We start from the raw sequence: 16,975 nt of genomic DNA, 5'->3' as shown, positions 1-16,975 counted from the left end.
CATTGGAGGTCACCCATGGCTTGCCCCTTCCCCCTGCCTTTCTAGACCTCAGAGCTTCTCTGCAGGCAAAGCACTCTTCTCACACAAATGATAACCATCACAAAAATAATAAGGCTGCAAACCTTCCACTGTGTGCTGCTAGCCTCTGCATCCATGGTCAGAGGCCACAATGCTCCTGAATGCCAGTTGCTGGAAACCCCAGCAGGGGACAGTGGCATAGCATGGGTTGACAGCGACTGGGGCAAGGAGGCAGGTATTGCACCCCCTGACCTGTGAACCGTGTTCTGCGCTTGCCCCACAGAAGGTGCTAATAGGAGGGCCTCTCCACTCCCCGAGAAACTGCCTCACAGGCAGGGCTGCTCTGCCTAATAGGCCTCACAGCCACTGCCCTCACAAACTGCAGTGCGCTCGCATGACCACCCTTTGTCCTTCCTGTGCATTTACCTGCATCTTTTGCCTTCACTTTGGCATTGCTTCAACGGGGGCTGCATGCAGTGGGGATGAGAGGGAGGTAAACGGATGGAGTACGCATTCAACTGCCTAAAGGTGTCCGCGTCACCCAAGCGATCGCAACTGCAGAGATATGAAAAGAAGAGTCGTTCCATTTGTCACTTCCTGGTTCGCATGGAAAAGCCGTTTTCGACAGAGTCCGGCAATGGAAGCGCACAGCTGCACTGAGGCAGCACGCAGTGTAGAAATTTTGTGCCCCTAAGAATTTTTTGTCCTGGGCAATTGCCCCTTCCCCCCCATGCTATGTCACTGCAAGGGGAGAGTCCTCTAGTGCTTAGATCCTACTTGCATGCTTCCCACAGACATCTGGTTGGCCGCTGTGAGAACAGGATGCTAGACTAGATGGGCAGCAGGCTCTTCTTACGTTCTTGAAAATTGAATTCTTATGAAAATCAGAAATAAATATGCTGAAGATCAATAGGAATGGGTAGGTTCCCTAAGATGCACTGGGTCCTTTATTACTTGGGGAGGTTTTACTCTGACCTAGGAAAAAAAATCCTTACTACAGGCGCCTCCAGACCTCTATTTATTGAACCTTCATCCTGATTGTCTTGCGTAAAACTTCTGCAGAGGCTAGATTGCACCTGGTCCCTATTGAGCACTCGTTCGAAATTGTTTGTGGGGAGGTTATATGAGAATGAGCATTCCGCTTGGTTTACTTGTGGGGTGGCTTCGCGATAATCACTCGCACATTCTGCAATTTTCAGTGCATTTCCCCCCATCCCTTTCCTATCCGGTATTCTGCAGACCTAGACTTCTCAGCATGTGTGTGGATCACTCTTGCAAAATACGGACAGTCTGGAGGCTTCTTCAAAAGCTCCCTGCACCCTGGTATGTGGTTCCAGCCACGAAACACGGCAATTCCTCCCCCCAATTTCTAGACGTTAGAATGGCGCTGTCGTTTGCAGAACCATCTTCTCCCTACCCCTCTGTTCCTGGTTTTTCTTTTTTTCATTGTCTTTTACTGCGTAAGCATTTCACAAAGGGCTAAAGCGCGCCAGTCACTTGGCATTGGAATGTCAGCTGTTTTAAAGAGAGCCTATTTACTACCCTGGCCATTTCATCCCAGACCTTTTTTCTCTCCCCCCCCCCTTTCCCTAGCCCCGTTTTCCCCGTGATCTATAGCACACCGGGGCTTGCTTTCTTCCTAGACCTGTTTAGTTTCAATGTGTCTAGCCTGTGTGCGTATGAAGTGTGGCATTCTTGCCCTCCATCCTTTGATGGACCCCTTCCCCTCCACCAGCCCATATCAGATAAATCTCTCTTCCCCCAAGGCTCCTGGGCTTGGCCTTGCTGGTATTTTTCCTTTCCTGTTGAGCAACGTCCAGTGACTTCTCCACCTCCTCCTCCTCCTCGCAGTCACATCTTTTTACAATCCACATTTTACAATCCTCTTTGGTATACGGTTCTCCATCCCACTTGCCCGCCCGCCAGTTCCCGGCATCGGCATGAGGTCACGGTTGGCTCGCGGGTGTCACACGATGTCTTCAAAGATGCTTTTTGGAACTGGTTTCTCTTTGTGGATTAAGACAGCAGATGGAGCCTTATCGACATTCCACTGTGCGAATTGGCACGAGGGGGACAGGAAGAGCAACAGGCCCCTGTGATGGGTCTTGGGCGTGGCGGGGAACATCCAAAGGGAGATAATATGGAATTTGGCTGAGCTGGTGGTATAAATGAGTATCAGAAGGGAGCTAAGTCTTGTGCCAGTGGGACAGAGGCAAGGAATGTGTCAGAGCCCAGAAGGGTGCTGTTTTCTGGTGAGGTCCCATCCCAAACAGAAAGTCTTTTCTCATGCTTCCTGTCTAGGAGTGTTTCAGGGACCAGCCAAAGAGAACTCTGCCAACCCAGAGCCCAAGAATACCCCACTGCTCTAAGCTACAATTCTGCAACTCCTCATGTGGGTGCAAGCTTCCTTATAGAGTCAGGCGATTGGGCCATCTGCCTCAGAATTGTCTACACAGATCAGCAGCTCCTCAGGTTTTCAAGCCTTGGAAGTCGATCAGAATCCGTTCCAGAAATCCGTTCAACTTCCAGAACGTTTGACTTCCAAAATCCGGCTTCTGATTGGCTGCAGGAAGTCCCCATCATGGTAAAGGTTTCATAATATTCAACATTATTATTATTATTATTATTACCGTATTTTTTGCTCTATAAGACTCACTTTTTCCCTCCTAAAAAGTAAGGGGAAATGTGTGTGCGTCTTATGGAGCGAATGCAGGCTGCGCAGCTATCCCAGAATCCAGAACAGCAAGAGGGATGGCTGCTTTCACTGCGCAGCGATCCCTCTTGCTGTTCTGGCTTCTGAGATTCAGAATATTTTTTTCCTTGTTTTCCTCCTCCAAAAACTAGGTGCGTCTTGTGGTCTGGTGCGCCTTATAGAGCGAAAAATACGGTATTATTATTATTATTATTATTATTATTATTATTATTATTAATATACCACCTTATACCTGGAGGTCTCGGGGTGGTTCACAGAACAAGATCAACATAAAACACTACAATATATATAATCAAAATAAAAGCAACAACCCAATAACACCCCCCCCACACACACACACACAAAAAGGAGGCACATTTTAAAGGGCATAGAATGTAAATCAGGTCAACCAAAGGCCTGGTTAAAAAGGAACATTTTTGCTTGGCACCTAAAGGTATATAATGAAGCTGCCAGGCAAACTTCCCTGGGGAGAGCATTCCACAGACAGGGAGCCACTGCAGAGAAGGCCCTGTTCTCGTGTTGTGACCCCCCCCCCAGACCTTTCAAGGAGGAGGCACATGAAGAAGGGCCTCAGAAGATGATCTCAGGGTCCGGGTAGGTTCATATGGTCTTGAGCGGTTTAAGGCTTTATAGGGGAAAACCAGCACTTTGAACATGGCAATATATCACGAATCATGATGTATGCGTGTGTAAAAAAATTGTGATATGGGGGAAACCATGAGAAACCTCTCCTCTCATTATTCCTTCTGCCCCTGTTGCTCTGTACTATAAAATAACATTTGTAACAATATGTTATAGGTAAGTAAAATTGTATCAGCTTTAGACCCCTAAGTAGCAGGTTCCGGGGCATTACCCCATTCACTTCTACATAGTTACACCCTTATTTCAGACATCGTGATATATTGATATATCATGATGTTTAGTTGTGGGTATATCCCAATGTTGAAGGCCATACATCGCTCCGCTCTAACAGACATCATGATAGATAATTTAAAACATAGCAAGGAGCTTGCATTCCCTCACCGCATCTCGAGTCGGCCACGGGAGAGGGTTAGGTCGGTGAGCAGAGGAAGAGGCTTTCAGGTCAGAGAGCGCTTTTCCAGGTACGCACACATTTCGTTCCCCCATCACCATCGCCTCTTGTTTTGGAAATTAGGAACCATTTCCCGAGACGTTTGTGGTCACCGGAGGCTCTGTGCCGAATCCAATTGTTTTGTTTGACTGGCAGTGGCTGGTGGCCAGAGGCAGCTGCTCCCCTTCTCCACCCCCGCAGCCAGAGGCCAACACGGAGGAATTGCACAACACAAACTTGATCTGTATTTTCCACTGTTTTTTGCCTGGCAAAACAGTCTTCCTCCTCCCCCTCCCCTTTCCCCCTTTTCTCCTCCGTACAGCTGTTTTCCATCTATGTTCAGGAAACATACATCTTTTTTCTTTCCTTTTTTTTATAAAACCCCTCTCTCCCTCTGTTTTGTGCCTCTTGGGTCCCGCTTTATGAGAAAAATCTCATCCAGGATGTTGGGGGGTGGGGAGATTGGCGGGGTGTGGCGGGGGCAGTCTATGCCACGAGGAAGTAGCTGCGAAATAACTTTAGGTTCCTGGAGGCGATGATGCCAAGGGGCTGCCTCTATCCGCAAAGGCCCAGGTGAGCCAGAGGTCACAAAAACTCCGGTGCAGAGCAACGGTCTGTTAGGATGCTGGAAGGCAAATGGCATGCAAGCGTCCAACTTCTCCCTGCTGTTTCCCCTCCAAGCTATCTTTCAACAGCACCCCATCTCGAGTGGAGCAAATGGTGTGCGTTTTCTCTCTCCTTCCCCTCTTCCCCCAAACTTTCCCAAGCTGTAAAACTCTGTGGGAAGGACAAGAGCTCAAGGCAAGACGTAAGCACTTGTGCCATCTGCAAAGGCCTCGCCCATCTGGACTGTTTCCTCCTGAGAGGTGGTCAAGGCTGTGTAGGGATGTGTGTGTGTGATTCTGTCAATGGAAGCTGGGTGTCGGAAGATTCAGGAGAGATAAAAGAAAGGACTTATTCACACAGAGCTGTAATAAACAAAATCTGCCCTTATTCCCTTATGGGGGACATGAGAGCCCTTATAGAGTCCGTTGTAGGTTCTCCATCGGTCGGAGAAAATAACAGAGGCCAACCAGAGAATATTGAGAAGCAAAGCAGCTAGTAAGCCTGATCTTTATTGAACTGTTGCAACAGGGTGCTCCCTTCACATGCAGGAGGACGGAGGAGGACCCAGAACCAAGGTGTGCCTGTCCTTGTTGTTGTTGTTAAGTTGTTTAGTCGTGTCCGACTCTTCATGACCCCATGGACCAGAGCACGCCAGGCACTCCTGTCTTCCACTGCCTCCCGCAGTTTAGTCAAGCTCATGCTGGTAGCTTCGAGAACACTATCCAACCATCTCGTCCTCTGTCGTCCCCTTCTCTTTGTGCCCTCCATCTTTCCCAGCATCAGGGTCTTTCCCAGGGAGTCTTCTCTTCTCATGAGGTGGCCAAAGTATTGGAGCCTCAGCTTCAGGATCTGTCCTTCCAGTGAGCACTCGGGGCTGATTTCCTTCAGAATGGATAGGTTTGATCTTCTTGTAGTCCATGGGATTCTCAAGAGTCTCCTCCACCATAATTCAAAAGCCATCAATTCTTCGGCGATCAGCCTTCTTTATGGTGTGCCTGCCCGTACATAGACATTTTAAATTGCCTTCCCTAGAGCTCAAGACCACCCCCCACCATCATCATACCTACATCACAGAAAAGGTGGTCTACAACAGAAATTTGAATGTTGTTGTTTTTCCTATCTGTCAGGTTATCGGATAATGCCTTATCTGATTGCCTTTCCTGGTAGTCTGGCCATTCCTTTGAGATGGTGATTTCCCAATTCCTGAGACAATGGGAAGGTTCCCTCACCCCCTCCCTCCTTGCAGAGAAAACATTTGGTCAGTTTGGGAGTCAAAATGGTTTCAGGATGGTCTTTCTGTGCTGCTCCAGACATGTGGTCCACATATCTATGTATGTACGTGCTTGGTTGGTACATTTATGAACATTATATCTATATCTATATATCTATATCTGACCTTAATTTTTTTATTTCAGAGCATAGTTAAACCATGGAACTGACTCCCACAGGAGGCATAGACAGCCATGACAAATTCAGGGAGGAGAGGGCTGTCAAAGGCTACTAACTGTGATGCACAGTTGGACGCAGCAATGCTTATGGATTTCAGTTGCTGGAAACCACACAAATCTGGGGTTAAATCCTGCTTGCTGGCTTCCCACAGTCATCTGGTTGGCCCCTGTGACAATAACATGCTGAATGAGCCGGGCCATTGGCCTGCTCCACAAGACTTTTCTGAATTCAGTTTCTCAATTTTCTAATATTGAGTTCTCCAATCAATTACATTCTTAAAATACTCAAGAACGTTTGTCAGTATTTTAGTGTGGCTTTTTTCCAAATCAACACATTTTTTGCATGTGGTTTTGACTGAACTGCACACTTTTGCAAGTGAATTTCAATACCTATTACTCCCTTCCCATATCCCCTATTCCCTATCTTGGTACTGTGCCCACATACAGACTCCGTAGTTTCATGATCAGACATTGCACCCCTACACCTCCCAGCCCACTGCAATCCAGCTTGCTTTGTTTACTATGTTCTGTTCTAGATTTAAAGCTCAGACACTATGTTGTGACATTTCGGTTGGCTTAAGGTGGATTTTGCCTATTCTTTTCTTATTGGACAACACAACTGCTGTTTACTTTTTGACTAGTTTTATTGTCTGTCTCCAATAAGATCAAAACAAACGCTGGGCACTCCACCGAGCTACAACAAAGTACAGCGCCACCTAGTGACTATACCCTAGAATGACACTATCCACCCACCCATTTTGTAAAACAAGGCAATTTCCAAAGCTGGATCAACCTTTCGTGGGAGTCCTAGTATTGCTTCTGTGCATACTTTGGTGTGGCTAGCCATTCCTTCAAGCCTTTGTGATCTAGGGAAGTGGTGAAGAAATGTTCTTGAGCAATGAGGTGCATGGTAAAAGGAGATGTCTGCTTAGTAGACACACCGCAAGTTGGTGGTGCCATCGAGATAAGACAGTAGGGATAGCTTACTTCAAAACGTGGTTAATGAAGTAATACAGATTGTAATCTGAACACACACCCATGGCCCCCAAAGTCTGTTAAGGGATGGGCAAATATATCCATGTTAGTTTCTTTCAGTTTCTCACTTTTCTCGTCTGGTTCAGCTCTCCACATTTCCACGTCAGTTTGCAGCCTTAAAAAGAAAAGGCTACTTCTGAAAACTCAGCAGTATTTTTGTGCAATGTCCATTCTCTGTACACATTTTATATGCAGTTTTGCCCAATATACACATTTATGCAAAAACAGCTTTCAGAAATGCAGTGGGTCTTTGTATGTTATCTTCAATAATAAATGGACGTATCTGCATATTTTACCTTATTAGATGCATTTTTGTACCCATTACTTGGCTGGGGAACTGCACTGAAAAATTCGAAGGACAACTTTCAAAGGATGGATACCTTCTGATTTGTGTATCCCGCCCCCCACCCCGGATGGTGCCAATGTGGTAAATTCGCCATCAAACATGAACAGAATTTAATTTCTTCCCCCACCCCTAGTCCAGAGTTTAAAATTACCTAACCGCAATTGTTCACCACAACCTACTTGCCTCCATGTTTATGCCTATGAGAGTGAAAGAGGAGAGCACAAAATATGGTTTGAAGCTCAACATCAAAAAAACGAAGATCATGGCCACTGGGCTCATCACCTCTTGGCAAATAGAAGGGGAAGAAATGGAAGCAGTGAGAGATTTTACTTCTTGGGCTCCATGTTCACTGCAGATGGCGACAGCAGTCACAATATTAAAAAATGCCTGTTTCTTGGGAGAAAAGCAATGACAAACCTAGACAGCATCTTAAAAAGCAGAGACATCACCTTGCCAACAAAGGTCCTTATAGTTAAAGCTATGGTTTTCCCAGTAGTGATGTATGGAAGTGAGAGCTGGACCATAAAGAAGGCTGATCGCCGAAGAATTGATGCTTTTGAATTATGGTGCCGGAGGAGACTCTTGAGAGTCCCATGGACTGCAAGAAGATCAAACCTATCCATTCTGAAGGAAATCAGCCCTGAGTGCTCCCTGGAAGGACAGATCCTGAAGCTGAGGCTCCAATACTTTGGCCGCCTCATGAGAAGAGAAGACGCCCTGGAAAAGACCCTGATGTTGAGAAAGATGGAGGGCACAAGGAGAATGGGATGACAGAGGACGAGATGGTTGGATAGTGTTCTCGAAGCTACCAGCATGAGTTTGACCAAACTGCGGGAGGCAGTGGAAGACAGGAGTGCCTGCCGTGCTCTGGTCCATGGGGTCACGAAGAGTCGGACATGACTAAATGACTAAACAACAACAAACTAGGAACTGAGAACTTGTGACTTCAGCTGATGCTGGACTACAACTCCCTGCATCCCTGGCTGTTGGCTGTACAGGCTGAGCCTGATGGGAGTTGTATTCCAAAGCAGCTGGAGGGCTGGGGAAGGCTTCCTTACTGTCTCCAGGATACTGAGAAAATCATCAATCTGTCCCTCAAACCTGGCACCAGGTCTGACTTCTCTGCAATTTCTTTGCCTTGAAAAATGATGAAGGTAAATGCTATGTCCCCACGATACATTCAAGAGACCTTTGATGTGCATTTAAAGCACATGTCTTCTCCCTCCCCTCGCAAAGGATCCTGGGAGCTGTCGTTTGTCAAGGGCTCTGGGAACTGAGGCTCCAGTTCTCACGATTCTTTGGGGAGTGCAAGGAAATGTTCTTCAAATATACGTTGTGGATGCAACCCCAGGCGATACCCTCGCCTCTTCCCTTCCCTCGAAGGAAGTTGGGCATTGTTGCTAAACCTCTCCATTGACGGAGAAGAGCTTTTGAACGTTGGAGCAAGACCCAAGGCTCGTTTCTTCACAGGAGTGGATGTGGCTTTTGGGAGGCCGTGAAGGGGTAGCAAAAACAGGATGCTTCCTCCTGGAGCATTATGCTGGATGAAACGCGGGCTCCCTCGCCTCCGGAAAACCAGCCAGGGTGGAAACATGACAGATTACTTAATTCTTGTTTCATGCTTTGATGGAAGGAGAGACGTTTCCTAATGCACCCTCCGGGGGGATCTCACCTAACCCGGAGGGAAATAAATGCAAGCATTGCTCATTTGCGCACCTGTGTTTTGTTTGGGTTTTTCATTTCAATGCGTTTAGAAATACCCATTGGACTGGGCTGCAAACAGTGCTCAAACCAGCTGGACCTGCAAGCAAAGATTGTAGCGCAGACTGCTTCTGTTCTGGGATTCTAACCAACTCTGCCATTTCCTAGGAAACTCCATTCCAGCCCCTTCCCTCCCGCAATTATCAGAGTGCTGTTTTGGGGTTACAGGAGGTGGGCAGGTATGGAGGATTCCCTGATCCTGAATGGGGTAACTGTGCCCCTGAAGGACCAGGTGAGCAGCCTGGGAGTCATTTTGGACTCACAGCTGTCCATGGAGGCACAGGTCAAATCTGTGTCCAGGGCAGCTGTTTACCAGCTCCATCTGGTACGTAGGCTGAGACCCTATTTGCCTGCGGACTGCCTCGCCAGAGTGGTGCATGCTCTAGTTATCTCCCGCTTGGACTACTGCAATGTGCTCTACGTGGGGCTACCTTTGAAGGTGACCCGGAAACTACGATTAATCCAGAATGTGGCAGCTAGACTAGTGACTGGGAGTGGCCGCCGAGACCATATAACACCAGTCCTGAAAGACCTACTTTGGCTCCCAGTACGTTTCTGAGCACAATTCAAAGTGTTGGTGCTGACCTTTAAAGCCCTAAATGGCCTCGGTCCAGTATATCTGAAGGAGCGTCTCCACCCCCATTGTTCTACCCAGACACTGAAGTCCAGCACCGAGGGCCTTCTGGTGGTTCCCTCACTGCGAGAAGCCAAGTTACAGGGAAGCAGGCAGAGGGCCTTCTTGGTAGTGGCGCTCTCCCTGTGGAACGCCCTCCCACCAGATGTCAAAGAGAACAATAACTACCAGACTTTTAGAAGACATCTAAAGGCAGCCCTGTTTTGGGAAGCTTTTAATGTTTGATGTATTGCAATATTTTAATATTTTGTTGGAAGCCGCCCAGAGTGGCTGGGGAAGCTCAGCCAGATGGGCGGGGTATAAATAATAAATTATTATTGTTATTATTATTATTAGTGCTTCCAAACAGGCATCTGGTTGACCAACAGTGGGCCTGATCCGGATGCATGCTGAGATGCAGAATTTTGCCGCAAAGCAAAACCTTTTGGCACAAGCTGCCCCCTGCAAGCAAAGCCTTTAAAAGGCAGCTGTGTGGACAAAATTGCCTGTTGCGCAAACAGGTGTGCAATTCATTGGGCAAGGGGGAAGAAAACATCCCTGCCTTGCTCTTGGGGGCAGGGAGAAGCGTCTGTGGAGCGTGGCCACAAGGAGACATTTGTGGGTCACCAGATCTTTGCAGCTGTGCAATCCCATCATGTCTCTCAGGTGGAACTGAATTTATTCTTTTCAATCCGCACCTGAGCACATCGTCTCTTTGCCAAGCCTCCAGCCCTGAGGTGAATTCTCTCCTCTTCTTTTTTTCTCTTTTGCTGTCAAACTGAAAGGCTTGCTTACCCCGCCTTTCCACTTGTTTTTCTGGCTTTACTGCTCTCCCAGACGGACCTATTTCTAGGGAGGGAAGAAGGAAAGATGACGTGATGGTTGACTGTGGCAACTGCAGATACTCTCTCCATTATTCATGCGTATATTTATGGCATTTCTATACAGCTTAATAATTTGCATTTCTAAAGCAAAAAAGCCCAAAGAAAGTGGGACAATAAAAATGTACCTGAAAACTGAGCAACTGGACCAGAAAGTCTTTTTATTATTTTTTATTTATTTATGCTTTTCAGGTTTATGCATTTCACTAATTTTACAATCATTTTAACATTTCAAAACCTGACTTCCTTCTCCCTCTTTCTACGGTTCCTTAAATTTATTTTTAACATCTTCTGCATATCCAAATTGACTTAATTTGCTCATTTCTTCATCTGCTTTAAATATATACTCTTAAAACACTGCCGGTTATTGCAATACAGTGCAATGCCATCTTAATCTTCAGCCATTTGGGACTCAAAGCTACTGGTAACTTTGGCTAAGCTTAAAACCGCAGCAAGGTTGTCCTTTTTCTCATTTCGGATCCAAGATGGTTTGGAGAAAACACACATCCAAATGCAGCATTTCATAAGAAACGACAGGATGGATAAAGGACCGATTCAGTTGGGAGCTCATGCCCTGCGTACATCACTTCCCAAACTAGTGGTGGAGAGCCCTGGATTCAGAGTACATGGACATGTGTACACAGACTTCATTTTAACCAGAGACTATAAACTTTGTTTGTCGACACTCTCATCCACCAAGGCTAGTTGTTTTGCCCAGGAGTGTGGTTCTGTTATAGATCTGGAGGCAATAAGCACACTTAGGGGTGCGGACCAAAGGTTTGATTAAGGCACACCAAGCATACAGCTGAATGTTTTTTACACACAAGTCTAATCAAAGCTTTAAATATAATAATAATAATAATTTATTATTTGTACCCCGCCCATCTGGCTGGGCCTCCCCAGCCACTCTGGGTGGCTTCCATAGAAACAAAAAATACAATAAAATATCACAGATTAAAAACTTCCCTGAACAGGGCTGCCTTAAGATGTCTTCTAAATGTCAGGTAGTTATTTATCGCTTTGACATCTGATGGGAGGGCGTTCCACAGGGCGGGCGTCACTACCGAGAAGGCCCTCTGCCTGGTTCCCTGTAGCTTTGCTTCTCGCAATGAGGGAACCGCCAGAAGGCCCTCAGTGCTGGACCTCAGTGTCCGGGCAGAACGATGGGGGTGGAGACGCTCCTTCAGGTATACTGGGCCGAGGCCGTTTAGGGCTTTAAAGGTCAGCACCAACACTTTGAATTGTGCTCGGAAACGTACTGGGAGCCAATGTAGGTTTTTAAGGAGACACAACTGTCTATATCAGCACATCTCATTCGCCTTCCGCTACTGGATAACTCTTAGGCTTTTGTCCTACTACTCCTTTCTTATAAAATTATTATTATTATTATTATTATTATTATTATTAATAATAATAATAATACTCCGGCCTTCTGTCTTGGTTTCCCCAGCCACTCTGGGCAGCTTCCAACAAAATATTAAAATACACTAATCCATCAAATATTGAAAGCTTTCCTAAACAGGACTGCCTTCAGATGTCTTCTAAAAGTCTGGTAGTTGTTTATTTCCTTGACTTCTGGTGCGAGGGTGTTCCACAGGGCGGGTGCCACTACCGAGAAGGCCCTCTGTCTGGTTCCCTGTAACCTTACTTCTCACAGCGAGGGAACCGCCAGAAGGCCCTCGGCGCTGGATCTCAGTGTCCGGGCTGAACGATTGGGGTGGAGACGCTCCTTCAGGTATACTGGGCCAAGACCGTTTAGGGCTTGAAAGGTCAGCACCAACACTTTGAATTGTGCTCGGAAACGTACTCATTCTTTTCTGTTATTCATTACAACGTGCTGTCATTATAATATTGTAAAGTAAATAACAAACCAGTCTACAGTGGTACCTCAGGTTAAGTACTTAATTCGTTCAGGAGGTCTGTACTTAACCTGAAACTGTTCTTAACCTGAAGCACCACTTTAGCTAATGGGGCCTCCTGCTGCCGCTGCACCTCCAGAGCATGATTTCTGTTCTCAACCTGAAGCAAAGTTCTTAACCTGAGGTACTATTTCTGGGTTAGCGGAGTCTGTAACCCGAAGCATATGTAACCTGAGGTACCACTGTATTTCTTTTTTAAAAAATATTTTTTGTTAAAGATTCTTTTGAAGAATATTGCAAATGTTCAGAAAAGCATTCCACTGGATACCTGTCTAATAGCACAGTGATGCTGATCTTTTTCCACAAAATTGTAATAGTCTATCTTCTCAGAGCAATGTAAACATACAACACTTTGAATTGTGCTCAGAAACGTACTGGGAACCAATGTAGGTCTTTTAGGACCGGTGTTTGTGGTCTCGGCGGCCACTCCCAGTCACCAGTCTAGCTGCCGCATTCTGGATTAGTTGCAGTTTCCGGGTCACCTTCAAAGGTAGCCCCACGTAGAGTGCTTTGCAGTAGTCCAAGCGGGAAATAAGCAGAGCATGCACCACCCTGGCGAGGCAGTCCGCAGGCAAATAGGGTCTCAGCCTACGTACCAGATGGAGCTGGTAAACAGCTGCCCCCACATAGACTGTCTCCAATGGTCATTGACTCTGGCTCCTAGCTGCCACATTCTGGATTAGTTGCAGTTTCCGGGTCACCTTCAAAGGTAGCCCCACATAGACCGTCTCCAATGGTCATTGACTCTGGCTCCATCTACTGTTGGCCTCCTGCCTTCGGCACTTCCAGTCCCAATGGGCAGCAGCCACTGCTGACTGGTCCCATCGCTCCCAGCGAACAAAGCCAATAGGGAAGGATGATGGGAATCATAGTGCGACAGAATCTGGAGGGCCACCAGTTCCCCATCCCTGGTACAAATTGTCTCATCTTTACCTAGCCGACCAATTGGAATGGCTGCACCTGGATCTGCATTGATTGGTTCTAGACACCCCCCCCCCCCGTTTTGACACCTGCCTGCAATGGACAGATTGGGGGAGTCAAACAAAATAAGGATGGCTGACAGAGGAGCTTCATGTCTTTGGTAGAGATGGTGGGTGGGAACTTGATCCTGTTTGCATTTAAAGGCAAACTTGCCTAATCCACACTTTCTGAAGCCATACATGAACCGCACCAGAGTCCTCCTTCACTCTTTTTTAGTAATGCAGTTCTCTAGCCAGGCAATGTGTATGAAAACGTATACAAAAGCCCTTGTGAAAATTTGTCGGCATTTTAGTGCATTTTATATATTTTGCATTTGATTTTGCCCGGGAGACCCGTTTTTGCAAAGTGACATCCCATCCCATAATAGCATTTTCACGTGCTTATTTTCATGAACATGGTGCATTTTGATTCCTTCCTTCCTGAAATATGCACATTTTGATACACTTACAGTATTTTTCGCTCCATAAGACACACCAGACCACAAGACGCACCTAGTTTTTGGAGAAGGAAGACAAGGGAAAAAAATATATTCTGAATCTCAGAAGCCAGAACAGCAAGAGAAACTGTGCAGTGAAAGCAGCAATTCCTCTTGCTGTTCTGGCTTCTGGGATAGCTGCGCAGCCTGCATTCGCTCCATAAGACGCACACACATTTCCCCTTATTTTTTAGGAGGGAAAAAGTGAGTCTTATAGAAATACGGTAATTGTTTGGAGAACTTCGTCGCAAAATTCGACGAAGGGTAAATTTGGAAGCAAACCTACGTTTCGGTTTGCATATCATTTCAAAAATTGTGAATTATGTAGCTCACATTAAAATCCAAACTGAATTTCTCTGCAAAAACACGCACACACCCAGCTCCCCAGCTGGTGCTCTTCATTTTTGAAAATCAGCACTTTTAAGGCATCTTGAGCTGTCAATTTTGGCCCTGGTGCTGATTGAAGACAAGGCCTTGCTTGCAAAATACTGCAGGGGACACTTCATGCCAGCTTTCAAATCTCACGGCAAATGCTTTATTATTACTATTATTTTAAATGCACCGGGCATTTCTGCAACTCCGGCAGATTGCAGAGCGGACGAGAGAGAAGCCAGAGCAGACCCTCTTTGACAACAGTTTCCTGGAAGTCTCTCGGGTTCCGGGAGAGCTGCCCAGTTTCTGCGGTGTCTCTGCCTCGAAGCTGGATCGCTGCAGTGCTGGCGGGCTGTGTATTTCAGGAATGCAAAAATCTGGCAGGGCAAACGCTCCGGCTCAGCCAAGATGATGTGTTGGGGCACGACTGACGTTAATTAAAAAGAAAAGAAGGAGAAATGTAGAAGAGTCAAAAGAAAGCAGAACAGAAGAAAAGCAAGTTGTAAACCTTTAAGGAGGCAATTAGTAATTCCTTGTTGGGTGGGGGAAGCCTGCCAGGATCTGAGGGCCAATACGGCAACCCAGAGATGGGGAACCAGAGTGGCCCTGCAGAAGCTCTTGGACTACAATTCCCATCATCCCTGACTATTATCCACGCTTGCTGGTGCTGATGGGAGTTGGAGCACGACAACATGGGGAAAGGATGTCGCTCAATGGTAGGGCATCTTATCTGCATTTAGGAAGTCCCAGGTTCAAGTCCTGGCATTAGAGCTAGGCAAAGACTCAATTCTTGAAAACTTGGGCAGTTGCTGCCAGTCCGTGTAGACGCGGGTGGCGCTGTGGTCTAAACCATGGAGCCTCTTGAGCTTGCCGATCAGAAGGTCGGCGGTTTGAATCCCCACGACGGAGTGAACTCCCGTTGCTCGGTCCCAGCTCCTGCCAACCTAGCATAGAATCATAGAATCATAGAATCATAGAGTTGGAAGAGACCACAAGGGCCATCGAGTCCAACCCCCTGCCAAGCAGGAAACACCATCAGAGCACTCCTGACATATGGTTGTCAAGCCTCTGCTTAAAGACCTCCAAACAAGGAGACTCCACCACACTCCTTGGCAGCAAATTCCACTGTCGAACAGCTCTTACTGTCAGGAAGTTCTTCCTAATGTTTAGATGGAATCTTCTTTCTTGTAGTTTGGATCCATTGCTCCGTGTCCGCTTCTCTGGAGCAGCAGAAAACAACCTTTCTCCCTCCTCTATGTGACATCCTTTTATATATTTGAACATGGCTATCATATCACCCCTTAACCTCCTCTTCTCCAGGCTAAACATGCCCAGCTCCCTTAGCCGTTCCTCATAAGGCATCGTTTCCAGGCCTTTGACCATTTTGGTTGCCCTCCTCTGGACACGTTTGAAAGGACTTCAAAAGTGCAAATAGATAAATAAGTACCACTCTGGCGGGAAGGTAAACGGGGTTTCTGTGCACTGCTCTGGTTTTGGTGTTCCGTTGCACCAGAAGTGGCTTAGTTATGCTGGCCACATGAGCCAGAAAAACTGTCTGTGGACAAACACCGGCTCACTCGGCCTGTAAAGCGAAATGAGCACCACAACCCCAGTGTCGTCTGCGGCTGGACTTAACCATCAGGGGTACTTTACCATTATTATTTTTTACGTGTAGACAATACCGAGCTAGGTGGAGCAATTGTCCGCCTCTTTAGAAGACAGTTTCCTATGCTCCTAGCATCTGGAAGGTCCCTTAGTCTGGTCCAGCAAGTCTCGTCTCCTTATACCAGTCCCTGGCATTGATCATCCATGAAATGGTTTAAAGGGGAGACTCTCCCAAAACCGACTGCTTGAGGTCCTTTAATTGGAGATGTCAAAGACAGCATAGGGCATCAACGGCTTAATTAATGGGAAGACGTATAAATGGCACACAATAGAATCGGGGTTCATGGAGGGTGTAACCAAACAAATCGGACCGAAATAAAGACTAGAGGGGTGTGTATCTTCTGGGTGCGGTTTGTGTAAGCAGATCGGGATGAATGATGCTCAAGAAATAGGTCTTCTGGAAGAATCGTGGGCAGCCAAAATAACCGCATCCATGCATACATATTGATAGGCATCGAAGGGACCCCAAGCTTTGCAGAAGTACAAAGTTTGAGAGAGAAGCCCAAAACCAGTCCAATGAGAACTGAGCGTGCTCAGTGACCACAGAATGCTCACTGGCTGTTGCAGGCAGGGTAGAAAACCAGGTGAGGGACTGAACTGGGCAAATCTGTTAATTTCAATTTCTCTTTAGTTTCTCGTTTTTCCAACTCTCAGTTCAGTTCTCTGCAAATTACATTTTTGGGGTTTGGGGGAAGAGTCCTCATGAAAATTCATCGGATGTTTCCTAATATATACTTATTTGTCTTGTGTTTCGCCGAAAATACACATCTTTGCAGATGTGTTCGTTTTACTATTATATGCATATTTTTGCACACTCTACCCTGGAATATGCACTTTTGGACACATGACTGGCATGATACATTGCCTAAATTCAAAGAATGTTTGGATTTTTCCAGTTGGCTGTGTTTCCTTCCTCGTAATGTTTCGGAAGGTGTGAATGAGACAGGTTTGCCTTTCGTTGCAAACTCAGTTGAATTCCTACCCCATCTTGCAAACAATACGGTGGTACCTCGGGTTACATACGCTTCAGGTTACACACGCTTCAGGTTACAGACTCCGCTAACCCAGAA

General features: G+C 46.5%; 1 protein-coding gene across 1 annotated transcript in view; it reads left to right on the top strand.

Moving 5' to 3' along the window:
- The window catches only part of HIC2 (HIC ZBTB transcriptional repressor 2), a 137,151-nt gene extending 130,973 nt beyond the window's left edge, over positions 1-6,178 (top strand). The window contains exon 5 of the transcript XR_014506049.1: positions 5,825-6,178. The gene's annotated coding sequence lies outside the window, so the exon portion shown is untranslated. The remainder of the gene's footprint in view (positions 1-5,824) is intronic.
- Positions 6,179-16,975: the final 10,797 nt, after the last annotated feature.

Source organism: Podarcis tiliguerta, assembly GCF_965153285.1.
Source record: "Podarcis tiliguerta genome assembly, chromosome: 16".
Taxonomy (NCBI): domain Eukaryota; kingdom Metazoa; phylum Chordata; class Lepidosauria; order Squamata; family Lacertidae; genus Podarcis; species Podarcis tiliguerta.
Note: the sequence above shows the minus strand (reverse complement) of the source record. Positions and strands in the feature narration are given on the sequence as shown.